Source organism: Carettochelys insculpta, chromosome 5 (genome assembly GCF_033958435.1).
Source record: "Carettochelys insculpta isolate YL-2023 chromosome 5, ASM3395843v1, whole genome shotgun sequence".
Taxonomy (NCBI): domain Eukaryota; kingdom Metazoa; phylum Chordata; order Testudines; family Carettochelyidae; genus Carettochelys; species Carettochelys insculpta.
Window position 1 is genome coordinate 88,290,879 of NC_134141.1, and position 12,317 is coordinate 88,303,195.

General features: G+C 47.0%; 1 long non-coding RNA gene across 1 annotated transcript; it reads left to right on the forward strand.

Annotated features, from left to right (window-relative positions):
* Positions 1–24: 24 nt before the first annotated feature.
* LOC142013725 (uncharacterized) lies at positions 25–10,860 on the forward strand. Its single transcript, XR_012645776.1, has 3 exons — positions 25–123; positions 3,104–3,335; positions 10,754–10,860. It is a non-coding gene; the product is annotated as an uncharacterized LOC142013725 (long non-coding RNA).
* Positions 10,861–12,317: the final 1,457 nt, after the last annotated feature.

Here is a 12,317-nt window from a genome sequence, read left to right on the forward strand (position 1 = left end):
TGCCTCCGGGCTGTGCGTCCGGCGCCTGCGGGCGCGTACGCCTGGGAGTCGCGCGGCCGGCGGCCGGCCAGTGACCATCTCAACGGCTGGAGCTGGAGCTGGATCTGGATCTGGATCTGGCCGGTGCGTAGCGCCGCCCGGAGTCCCCTGCACCGCTTGGTGCGGCCTGGGGCGTGAGCTCGCAGCACCGCAGGCAGGGGCGCTGTGGGTGGGCTCCACGCGGGCGGCGGGACCCGAACTCTCCTCGCGCACCTCCGGCTCTCGCTGCAGCGCCTCGTAAAACCAGCTGCTGCCTGGCGCGGCGCCCGGATGGCAGCCCGCACAGGGAAGTCGGCGCAGCGCAGGGGCGGCCGGCCTGTGTTACAAGGGCCTCAGCACAGGCCCGCGCCCTGCAGAAGGTTCCCCTCCCTGTCAAGCGCAATAGGAGTATAGTGGCTTGAGTGGCTGCATTAGCGCTCTTGGCTGGAGCTCTCCCCCGCTGGGCAGCTGCGGTTACCAAATCTGGGTGAGGGGACGCCCTCGGGAGCGTTGAGAAGCGCAGCCTGATGTTTTCAGGGGTGAGGTCAGAATGAACCAACGCGATCAATCTCTGAGCCTAACCTCTGGCTCACAGAACTTCAGGCACCTTCTCCTGACTTACACCTCATCTTGCGTTGAGTTACAGAGCATTCGCCTTAACACCTGTATAAACCTGCAAGTGACCTGTTCCCCATGCAGCAGAGAAAGGTGAACCCTTCGACTGTCTCAGGTCTCTGTTGATCTGACCCCGGGGAAAATTCTTTCTTGATCTTATCAGACCTTGAGTTTGTGACTTATCACAGTTGCTTCCAACTGCATAGTCCATAGCTTCACCTTTCTCTTTGTTAGGCTGGCTGTACATAATGAACTTACTGTTACCTTATATTTACACCTCGGTCTCTCATTTCAGTGTTAACTCTTCTTTCTCAGAACAGCTTTGGAGCTAATTCAGAGTCTGTCCACAGAGCAAAGACAAACCTGTGGCTTGGGCCCAGGTGGCTTGGGCTGCAGGGCTGTTTCATTGCTATGTAGATGTCCTGGCTTGGAATGGAGCCAGAGCTCTAGGACCTTCCTGTCCAATTGGGTCCTAGAAACAAGGTGCCAGAATGAGCTCAGAAGCCTATACAGAAATGAAGCAGACCCAGCCCACATCAGCTGACATACTGCTGGTTTAGTTGCTGTGTAAACCTAATGCCCAAACCTGTTTCTTATGGTTGTGTAGTTACTTTTTCTTCTGTCTTCTCCTGATTCCTCAGCAATGCCATTACAGCATTAAACATTACTTTGTTGAAATGTTAAATCATAGTAAGCTTCTGTCAAGTCTAAATCTGCCTTCACTCGTGACAAACACTTACCAAAAGAATAAGTGCCCCATATATTTATATAAGCAGAAATAACATAGCTTACCACATTCCTCGTCTCCAACATTTTGCTTTAATTATGGCTATTCACACAGAGGGAAGAATATGGTTTGCTATTTTAAAAAGGTGACTTTGGACAAATGAGGGTTTGTTACAGTAGTATGAAAAATATGGAAAAATAATTCCTTACAACGCAAGGGACAGAGAACAAATATTGTATCTTCTTTTTTATTAAATGTTACACATGTTTGCCACCCAGTATGTTGCACTTTACTATTAATATAAAAGAGAACTACTAAAAGAGTTGATTCATGTTCATTACATAAATTATGATCATAACTGGAAGAAATCCCTGTTTATTTTTCTCAGATATTATAGCTATCTTAGATACAGGCCTGATTTTAAAATAAGTTAGGACCCTATCCTTCCATCAGAAACTTGGTATCAGAGTGTAGCTCATCTTTCCATTTTAATGAAACGAAAGACTAATAATCTCATTTATGTTATGTGCCACATCAATATGCTTTTGTTTGGACTTAAAACTTATATAGTAGCTAGCAAAATACAGTTGCCATCACTCAATATACGTTAAGTATAAAACGACATTCTAGAGTGAGTACTTGCTTATTTTTTTAATATGCTGTGCAGCTTTTTGGGAGCAATATTTTGTCAAATGTAAATGTTAACTGGTAGCTGACATCCGTTGTGAGATAATTCATAAAGTTGTAAGTAAGCCAAAAATGGCTGAGAATGTAACAGTTGGAAGGTAATACATGAAAAATCCTGGTTATGACTGAACACTGTGATGATCTGTAGCTGTGGATTTATGGTAAATATGAGTGAGGGTGGGCAAATGTGTGGGTTGAGTTGGGATAGCTGTGTGGATTTGTGTGTGGGTTGTGTTGTGCTAGGAGGGTTGTGTGAATTTATGTGGGCAGCAAAAGATGCGTGTGTTTGGGGTGATTGTACATTCTGGGTGTGTTGTTGTGTGGGTGGTTTTGAAGCTCTAGCAGTTGGGCCAAGTAATCTGCCATCTGCTCAGTCTTCCAAACACAATAACGAAATTGTTTTCTGCATATTAGTGGTAGAATCAGGATGGGGATTGGGTGAGTTACCTGTAATATCACAGTGATGCAGGACTCTTGGCATGCCTCATTGTAGCTGTACACCACAAATGGAATGCATAAAGCCAAAATGAGGAATTAAAAATTGTATATAACAGCCTGTGAAATCCAGTGATGATTCAAACTGATGATATTCTGAACAAAGGACTTTCAGCCCTGCCTGCTGTAGCTGTTTCTGTCATTTCACAATGACTGTACAGACAGCCTAGGATTCAGAGTGACATTTTTGGACATACAGATATTTGTGGCTTGAAACATCCATTCGTCCACTTTGCCCTTGGTAAATAAAAATCTTTTCCAGATGAATGCCATCACTTTCTTCTAAATGTTAGATGCTTGGTGCTGCACAAACACATAGTAAGGGACAGATTCTTTCCTGAAAATCTAATGAAAGAAAGCGTGCAACAAAAGTGGGTGTAGTATGATAAGGGGAACAATGACAAGAACATGAGGTTTCACAGAGTATAAAGGTGATCAGTTAAAAGATTAAGCTAATTTAAAATTAAATATATATAAATAAATATTTATTATATCACTAAGACCTATCACGCACAGGTCTAGCTTATCAGTTGCTGATTTACCGTAGTAATTGTGATACAGGTGGGTCCTGAAGAAGGATTTGAAAGAGGACATGGTAGTGGCTGATCCAGCGATGGCTTCCCATTCATGAGAAGTAACATGGAAGAAAATGGAAAGTGTTTTGAATGGACCTGTATAGATGGAGTAATGTGGATGACAAGAAAACCAGAAAGGAGGAGGTTACAGTAGTCAAGGTGGCAGCTGGTAAATGCAAGAGCTGGACAGCCTCTTCGGCTTCATGGAAAGAGAAAAAGTAAGATCTGGGACATGTTATGTAGGAATAAGTGACACATTGCATTAGTTCCTGGCTCTGTGGGGACAGTGAAAAAGCATAAAGATTAAACATGAATTCTGATCCTGAATAGCTGAGAAGAAGTGAGTTCTGTCACTGGTGATAGGGCAAGGAAGATACAATGAGATAAACTTGGGAAGAAAGATCAGAGCATCAGTTTGGGTCGTGTTAAATTTAAGTAGATGACAAGATATCTGTGAGGAGAGTTGAGAGACAGGATAAGTTGTGGTGTTGGATTGAGTGGAGACAAGTCAACACTTGTGAGTTAAGCATATGAGTGGATTAGTGCATGTTAGAAAGAACAGATAAGGGGGCAAATACAGATAGCTGTGGGACCTCCTTGGAACCATGGTTGGAAGGGAGGAGGAAGATGCACTGAATGATACTCTGAAGACTCAGTCAGCAAATTAGGAGGTAGAGGAATGGCAGATGGAGTTGTGAAACCCAAGAGGGGACAAGATTTGAAGAAGAAAGTTATCAATGTTGAAGACCATTATGTACTTTGTTGAGAGCAGTTTCAGGGGAACAGAGGGCAAACTGAAAGGCTGTTTCTACACATGCCCCTTCCTCTGGAAAGGCCTTCGTAATCAGCAGCCCAGAAGATGCTAATGAGGCACAGGTGTAAATTTCCCATGCCTCATTAGCATATGGCCCCATGATCTGGAGTCTAGAAGAAGCTCTTCCAGACTTCAAAATACATGCTTTGGCGCACAGCCCGTGGGGATCTTCCAGAAGGTAACCCTCCTTCTGGAAGCTCTCTCTTCCTCAAAATGTAGGTCAAGAAGCAGGAGGGAAGGGAATCACTAGAGCAAGTGAAGGGGCTAGAGGAGGAGACCAGACAGGGAGTTACACCTGTGTCAGTGAGTGGGAAGATAAAGGAAAGCGTGATGGGGAGGCAGCATTGTATTTAGTCTGTGCAGAAAAGGAGAGCTAGCAAAAGAGTTAAACTCAGCATGCTTTGAAGGAGTGAAATGAGAACTATCTGGCTGCTGTGTGCCTTGTCTCAAAACAGACATAAAACAAGCAGCAGCCAGAGGACTTCACAGCACAGAATGAGAGAGATGTGAGTATGGCATTAGAGTTATATTATAGCTTTGTGAGGTAACTGTGATGGTAGTTGTAAGCTGCACATATCAACAATCACAAAGAGCTGTGAGAAAGAGATTATTTCTTAGGAGTAGAGGGTATCTTCTAGGTGCTGTTACTAATTTAAACATAGAGTATTAACCCTTCTGAAGTGTTTGTAGCCCTTAGAATAAGTTTTGGGAAATGGCACAGCAATATATACTTAAACTCAGAGTTTGTAACTGAGAGAAAGCTGTGCTAGTCTATATACTATCAAAACAAAAAAGCAGTAAAGTAGCACTGTAAAGACTAAGGCTGTGGCTACGCTTGGCCAAAATTTTGAAATGGCCATGCAAGATTCGAAGATTACTAATGAAGTGCTGAATTGAATATTTGATGCCTCATTAGCATTAGGATGCTTCTGTCCATGGCGCTTCAACCTTGATTACTTTTTTTGGTTCTCTGTGCCTTAAATATCGAGTCCCTTCTGGTCTGGCTATGGTCTGAAGAAGTGGGTCTGTCCCACGAAAGCTCACCGCCTAATAAATTATTTTGTTAGTCTTTAAAGTGCTACTTGACTGCTTTTTTTGTTTCTATGAAGAGTCAGTTCTACGAGGTAGGTATAATCATGTGCTCCAGTCCCCTAATCATTTTTGTTGCCTTTTGCTGACCTCTTTCCAGTGCATCTGCATCCTTTCTGTAAGGGGGTGGGGGCAGATGTGGCCTCACCAGTGTCAAATAAAGGGCATTAAAGTAGGGTCTCAACATTCATGAGGGTTCTGAACCATTGTGAATGTTGGTTTTTGGTTTTTTTTTTTCTCTCCCCAAGAATGGGGGCAGCCTCAGAGCCCTGGGGAAGCAGTGGCTGCTGGTGCTCCCAGCCCGGGGCCCTGGGAAAGTGGCGGCTGCCAGTGCTCCTGCCCCAGGGCCCTGAGGAAGCGGCAGCTGCAGGCACTCCTGCCTGGGGAAGCTGTGGCAGCTACCGGTGGTCACACCCCAGAGCCTGGGGGAAGCTGCGGCAGCTGGCAGTGCTCTCGGCCCTAGAGCTCCTGGGAAGCCATGGCAGCCACCGACGCTTCCACCCTGGAGCCCCAGGGAAGCAAGGCCACTCACAAATAATTGAATTCATGAATATGGCACTTGTGAATGGCGAGATCCTACTGTAATCACTTTCCTGGATCTGCTGGTAATCCTCCTACTAATGCAGGCCAATGTACTCTTAGCCTTCTTGGCTACAAGGGCACATTGTTGACTTCTCACCCACTGTAATGCCCAGGTCCTTTTCTGGAGAGCTGCTCTTACACACTTGGTCCTCAACCTGCAGCTGTGTTTGGGATGCCTATGTCCTAAGTGTATGACTTTGCATTTGTGCTTGTTAGAACTCATCAGATTTCTCTTAGTCCAATCCTCCAATACGTCTAGGTCACTCTGGACCTTATCCCTACCTTCCAGTGTATCTACCTCTCCTGCTTGCTTAGTGTCGTCTGCGAACTTGATGAGGGTACAAGCCATTCCCTCCTCCAGGTCATTAATGAACACATTGAACAAAACTGGCCCCAGGATTGACCCTTGAGGGACTCTGCTTGATACTGATCACCAATCAGACATTAAGCCATAGAGCAAAACCACTGAGCCCGATGATCTAACCAGCTTTCTATACACCTTACATTCCATTTATCCAATCCATACTGCTTTAACTTGCTGGCAGGAATACTGTGAGAGACCATATCAGAAGTTTTGCTGAAGTCCAGGTGTACCACATCCACCACCATCCCCATATTCACAGGGCCAGTTACTTCATCATAGAAGACCATCAGGTTGGTCAGACATTTGCCTCTGGTGAATCCATGTTGACTACTTCTGATCACTTTCCTCTCTTTCAAGTGCTTCAAAATGGATTCCTTAAGGATCCCCCTCCATGATTTTTCCATGGAGTGAGGTGAGGCTGACAGGTCTGTCATTCCCCGGATTCTCCTTCTTCCCTTTTTTAAAGATGGACACTACATTTGCCTTTTTCCAGTCATCCAGGACCTTCCCTGATCACCAGGAGTGTTCAAAGATAATGGCTCTGCAATTACACAAGCCAACTCCCTCAGCATCCTCGGATGCATTAGATCTGGCCCCGTGGATCTGTGTCTGTCTAGCTTTTCTAAATTGTTCTTAACCTGTTCTTTCCCCACTGAGGGCTGCTCACCACCTCCACATGCTGTGCTGCCTGACACAGCAATCTGGGAGCTGATCTTGTCTGTGAAGCATTGAGTATTTCAGCTTTTTTCATATCATCTGTCACTAGGTTTTCTTTCCCATTCAGTAACGCCCCTCCTCCCCCAATCACTTTCTTATTGCTAACATGCCTGTAGAAACCTGTCTTGTTGCCTTTCACATCCCTTGCTAGCTGCAACTCCAATTGTGCTTTGGCCTTCCTGATTGCACCCCTGCATGTTCAAGCAATACATTTATAGGCTCCCCTGGTCACCTGGCCAAGTTTCCACGTTGTAAGCTTTTTTTTCCACATTTAAGCTCACCAAAGATTTCACTGTTAAGAAATCTTTCTGGTCACTTACCATATTTGCTTTTCTTACCACACATTCAGATGGTGCATTCCTGCATTTATGGTGTGGCTTCTTCAAAATACAGCCAGCTCTCCTGGATTCCTTTCTCCCTCATGTTATCTTCCCAGGGGATCCTGCCCATATATCAAACACAATTCCAAACTAAGTGCCAAATTTAGGTTTATCCTGCACCGATGTGCTAGGGGGGAAAATTGTTCAAGGATTTTTTACTCCCTATCTGCCTAGGATCTACTTTCTTTATGCTGTTGAGGCACTTATTTGTCATCCATAAGCACAGTATCCCTGTGTTAGAATGTGCAAGAATAGTTGGCCAGTGCTGCCTACAGCTTCAGTGGTCCCTAAGGGGTCTGTTTGTGTGTGTAGGGAGGGATAGTGAGTCTGTGGTTGTTCCCTGGGGGCAAGCTAAACTGGTTGCATTGGAGGGCAATGTGTTAAACAGGCATAGGAGAATCAACTCTTCCTGCCTTTGGCCAGGGCCAAATCCATCCCTGTGCTACTGTAGCATCCAGTGCCAGGATCAAAAGGAGGCAGGCTGCAACCTCCTTTGCCAATGCAGGAGCTATTCAGGATCTTTTCCAGATTAGCATGCTTGCACGAAACTCCTCCTAGTGTTAATGAAAGCTAAATATGTCTATTGGGAAAGAAGATACATCTTGGTTTCAAAATGTAGGGTGTGACCCTACATTTCTATAAATGCAAAGCTTTCTTTAAAGCCCACCGGAATTTTGCCTCTGTGTACATGTTGAAGGTCCAGACTGCAGTTAGGAGCTGTCTTTCATTCCTCTGCCTTTAGTTTTCCAAGTATGCTGAATTTTCAAAATAGTGAGCCAGGCACCCTTTCATGAAAAACAGGGAATCTTTTGTTGCATGTTAAGAACAAATTATGAAACCTGAATTAATCAGTTGGGCTTTCTCCCCTATTGCTTGGAATTTGAACATGAAAGAGACTTAAACATAAAAGGAAAATCAACAGTGTTGACAATTTCTCTAAGTTCTATATGTTTAGTATTCTGTTGATTTACATAAATTAGGAAAGAAAAATATTTTAAGTTGAATTGAGCTTCACTCACAGTCCCTATATTAAGGATTACAGTCCCAGGTGCCGTTAAGAATCTTCTTAATACACTTCTTATTAAGTGTATGACCATTTTTGATAATACAGCACTTAGTAATTTTTCATTATTCCAGTTCAAATTGTATGCTCTATGCAGATAATTTGGAGTTGAAATTTCAGAGAATTTACAGTAATAAAAAGGTAATAACTAATATAATAGTCTTGTTATCCAAACAGAGTCAAAATGTAAAATACCCTCATCCAAATAGCAACTAAACATAGTATTTTGTGAAAATATTTTAAAACATGCAGTGCATAGGCATAAAATCCCCTTCAGTTTGCAATATACATCAGTAATAAAACTGAACACAGAAATAAAACCCTGGATGACTGCAAATACCTTGTGTATACACTGGGTAAGTACATGTAAAGATGGATTTTTACTTCTGGTTTTATGTAAGATGTGAACTTGCTCTGTTCTCTGACATTTTAAGACATAGCACATCATGTTTGTCAGAACCAAATTCAGCTCTCACAGTATGTAACGCAGCTTCCAGTGCATACACGTGAGAACAGAATTTGGTCCTTAGGAAGCAAATGCTTTCTTGAAATTCATGGCAGGGGTGCAGAGATCTTCTGAGCATTAAGTCCACTACTGTTGGTGAGCTCCACCAAGAACTACGACTGTGACTAAATTAGAAATAGAGCTGGTCAGGGGAAAAAAAAATTATTTGGACAAAAAAGGGCATTATCATGGAAGTGTTCCCTATATTTTGACAGACTAATGGAGACATTGCTCATGAAGTTAAACAACTAGTCTAGCAAATATTTAACTCTGCTCGCTTAAATTGGTGGTTGCAAAACTTAACGTTGTCTCTTTATTCTCTGCAGTGTCTTTGGTCGTTACTGGATGCCTTCATAGATAGCTGTCAAATTCCTTTCTTTTGTGGTTTTAAATGAAAAGGGTCTGGAAGTGATGGAATTCTCCTCCTTGACCACACTAACTGTAGAACACCAGCAAGATTGCTCCATGTCTCTAATTCTAGCCTCTGCTACACTTGCACTCCATATCTAGCACTTCCATTTGTTGATCATGGGTACCTCGGTCCCATCCTCAAAGTCTTGCCACATTCAGGCACACAGTGATAGCCCCCCTGCACACATGCACTCCCATGGTTCCATCTCTGACTTCCTATTAACTGTGCATTCCATATATGACTGTCATTGAACACTAGTCAACACCCTTTTTGCTCACTTACAAGAAGGAAGGGACTTGTGCTCTTTGTATGATGCAGGCAACTTCAGATAGCTCCTCCTCCCTATTGGTATTCAAACAAACCATGGCCTGCTCTCTACTGAGGTAGAGGATAACAACATTCATTTGAACCCACAGCACAGGGGGACCAGTACCTGGGTTGTCATCTCTGTTCACCAGATTTCTGTAGGGTTAGGGATCAGAGGGGAGAAGGCAGCAGCGTCTCTCTGGGCTATGTGCTACTGGTGGTAGAGCGTGAAAGGACCCAGGCAGCTGTTACTCTGCGGTATGCTCCCTTGGGAATTCCGTTTGGTTTCAAGCACAAAACTGTCTGAAGATTACATATGAGACAACCCAGCTGGAATGAGAGTTCTGCATGGCCATTAGCAAAAGAGGCCACACGACAGCCCAGCTCCAAAAGAAAGGGTTTTTTTAACATTAGAAATTTATGTCCTGGCCTGGTTTGAACATTCTGTGGTGACTGGAGAACTAGTGATGTAATGACACCATAGGAGCCTCAGTAACTGACAATTAACTGAAAGAGATTTGGGGTTACTTAGTTTAAAACTTTTGGCTTTTATATTCTCCTTTAACATTTATTCAACTTCTCTGCTCATGGCTACAGGTTTGGGCCCATACTGAGGCAGCAGTCACTCCTAATGTAGCATGATGCTGTGGGGGAGACTGATGTCTTGCAGAAGATCCTGCCGGGGAGGGGGGGAGGTAGAAGAGGGGAACCCAGTGGCCTTCCCCCTGGCAAGTGGCATCTGCCACCCATACAAACTCCCCCACCACCACCACTTTAGGGGTCCTGGACAGGAGTCCTCCCTGTAGGGGATGCTGTGAGTGCTGGACCTGGGGGTGTCCGGGATTTGGGTGGAAGGTGAGCCACTGCCCAATCCCCTCTCCCACTTGCAGGCCCATGGGCTGGCTGGCACATTCCTGTGCCTGCTCATCTCTGGGCCATGGGTGTCACAATACTCCCCTGGGACATCTGTGACCCTGTGGGATAGTACCAGCAACATATGGCTATGCTTGAAGCACATTTCCAGCATCTGAAGTAAGACCTTTGGTGTAGACTAAGGGTTTGTGGCTGCGTGTCATACATGGAGTCTCCCATAATTATAGTCCTCTTAACTGGTCTTCACATCTCGGCCTGCTGCACGTCCTCCACTATCCACTCACCTGTGTGGGATCTGCAGGAGGAAGCACTCCTGGGATGACCTACTCCAGGAGCAGATGGCCTGCCTGTGGACCATCATGGAGGGCCTGGAGGATGAGAGGGTGGAGTGCTGATCAGACAAGGAACAGGGCCAGAATGCCTGGGTGAACTTGATATATCAGCAGGACCCCATAACTGCAGCAGTGAAGCACCTGCCTGGAGTGGGCCACTGGCCACATTTCCCACTCCCCCACTGCTTTCTTCTCACAGTCTCCACAGGAACCACCAGGGTCCCAGAACATGGGGCTGCAGGATCCCTGGACAGCCGCAGCCTCCCCACCACCTGGAGACAGGCAGCACTTGAAGCTCCATCCCTAAGCCCCTCTCCTCTACCTCGACAATAAATATTCCATTTGTGTTCTTCATTGTTTGTTCTGCTAGGATGGTGGGAAGGGAGGGGTGAGGTATGTAAAGCACACAAAGGAAAGCAGGAGCCACTTGTGGAGAGGCATGTAAGAGAGTAATTGAAGTGACCCTGCAGAGAACTAACCCTCAAGGCCTCACAGATGAGCACAGCCTCCTGAAGTTCTCCACATACAGCACTGGTGTTCAGCTGCTCATAGATCCTGGCCAGGTGTTCTGCCCCTACCCTGCTGCCAAAGTGGCACGAAAGCTTGCCCCTCGCGCTCACACAAGTTGTGCAGCACACAACAGGCTGCCACCAAGTAGGAGATGTTGCACTTGCTGAGGTCCAAGTGGGGGAGGAGACACCAAAACCTCCCATCGAGAGGGCTGAACATGGTTTCCATCACAGTGCAGCACCCGCTCAGCCTGGAGTTGAAGACTTCCTTGCCAGAATCCAGGCTGCCTAGGTAGGGCTTCATAAGCAACGGTAGGCTGAAGTCATCCAGGAGAATGATGGGCATGTCCACCTCCCAGTGCGCTCAAGGAAGGATATGCAAATAAAGTGCCAGATATGTAAATCTGCACCTCATTTGCATTTTCGCTTTCCCTTATTTGCATGCCTCTTTCCAAAGAAGAATACCAGTTCAGACACAGCCACAGACTGTTCTTTCCCACGTGGAAAACGTTTGTTCCCATCCGAACAGCACCCAAACGTCCGGGTGGGTTCGGATAACATGAGGGGGGGCTGCCTGTACGAAGTATGCTCACCCTTAGGACGTGCCCCCCCCCCCCGCCTTTCCCATATCGGACTGAGGCGACCCCGCCCCCCCCCAGCTCTGCTCTGGGCGCGGCGCAGCCCCTCTCCGACGCGTCTCGTCCTGCGCGAGCTGCCGGCTCCCAGCCCTGACTCGCGCCCTCCTCCCCGCCCCGGCCAAGTCCCCGCGGCCAATGGCCGGCAGCCTCCGAAGTGCCGCCCCCCTGCCCCGCGCTAGGAGCGGGTGTCCTGGGCTGGGCGGCCGGTCGTGAGCTAGCGGCTGGCCCTACGGAGAGCCGCCTCGGTGCCCCGCTCTGCCTGGGGGCAGCTCTCTCCCCGCACGCCCGGCTGCAGCAGGAGCTCCCTCCTTCCAGCCGCCGCCGCGCCGCGCCGCGCCGCGCACCATGAGCACGCGCCAGCTCCTCGCCCTCCTGCTCCTGCACGTGCTCCTGCCGGGCTCCGGCGCCCACTCAGCCCCGCGAGGTAAGGGCGGCGGTAGCGGCGCCTCGGCCGCGCAGGGTTGGGCCGGCAGGGAGCGCGCGGGGGCGCTGTCCCGGCTGAGGCAACGCTGCGCGCGGGTCTTTCTTGCCCGGCGGGGGGCATGGCTGGAGCCCTCCGGCAGTGAGAGGCTCTTCCTTCCCCGCGCGGGGTTGGCAAGGAGTCTTGCTGGGGTTA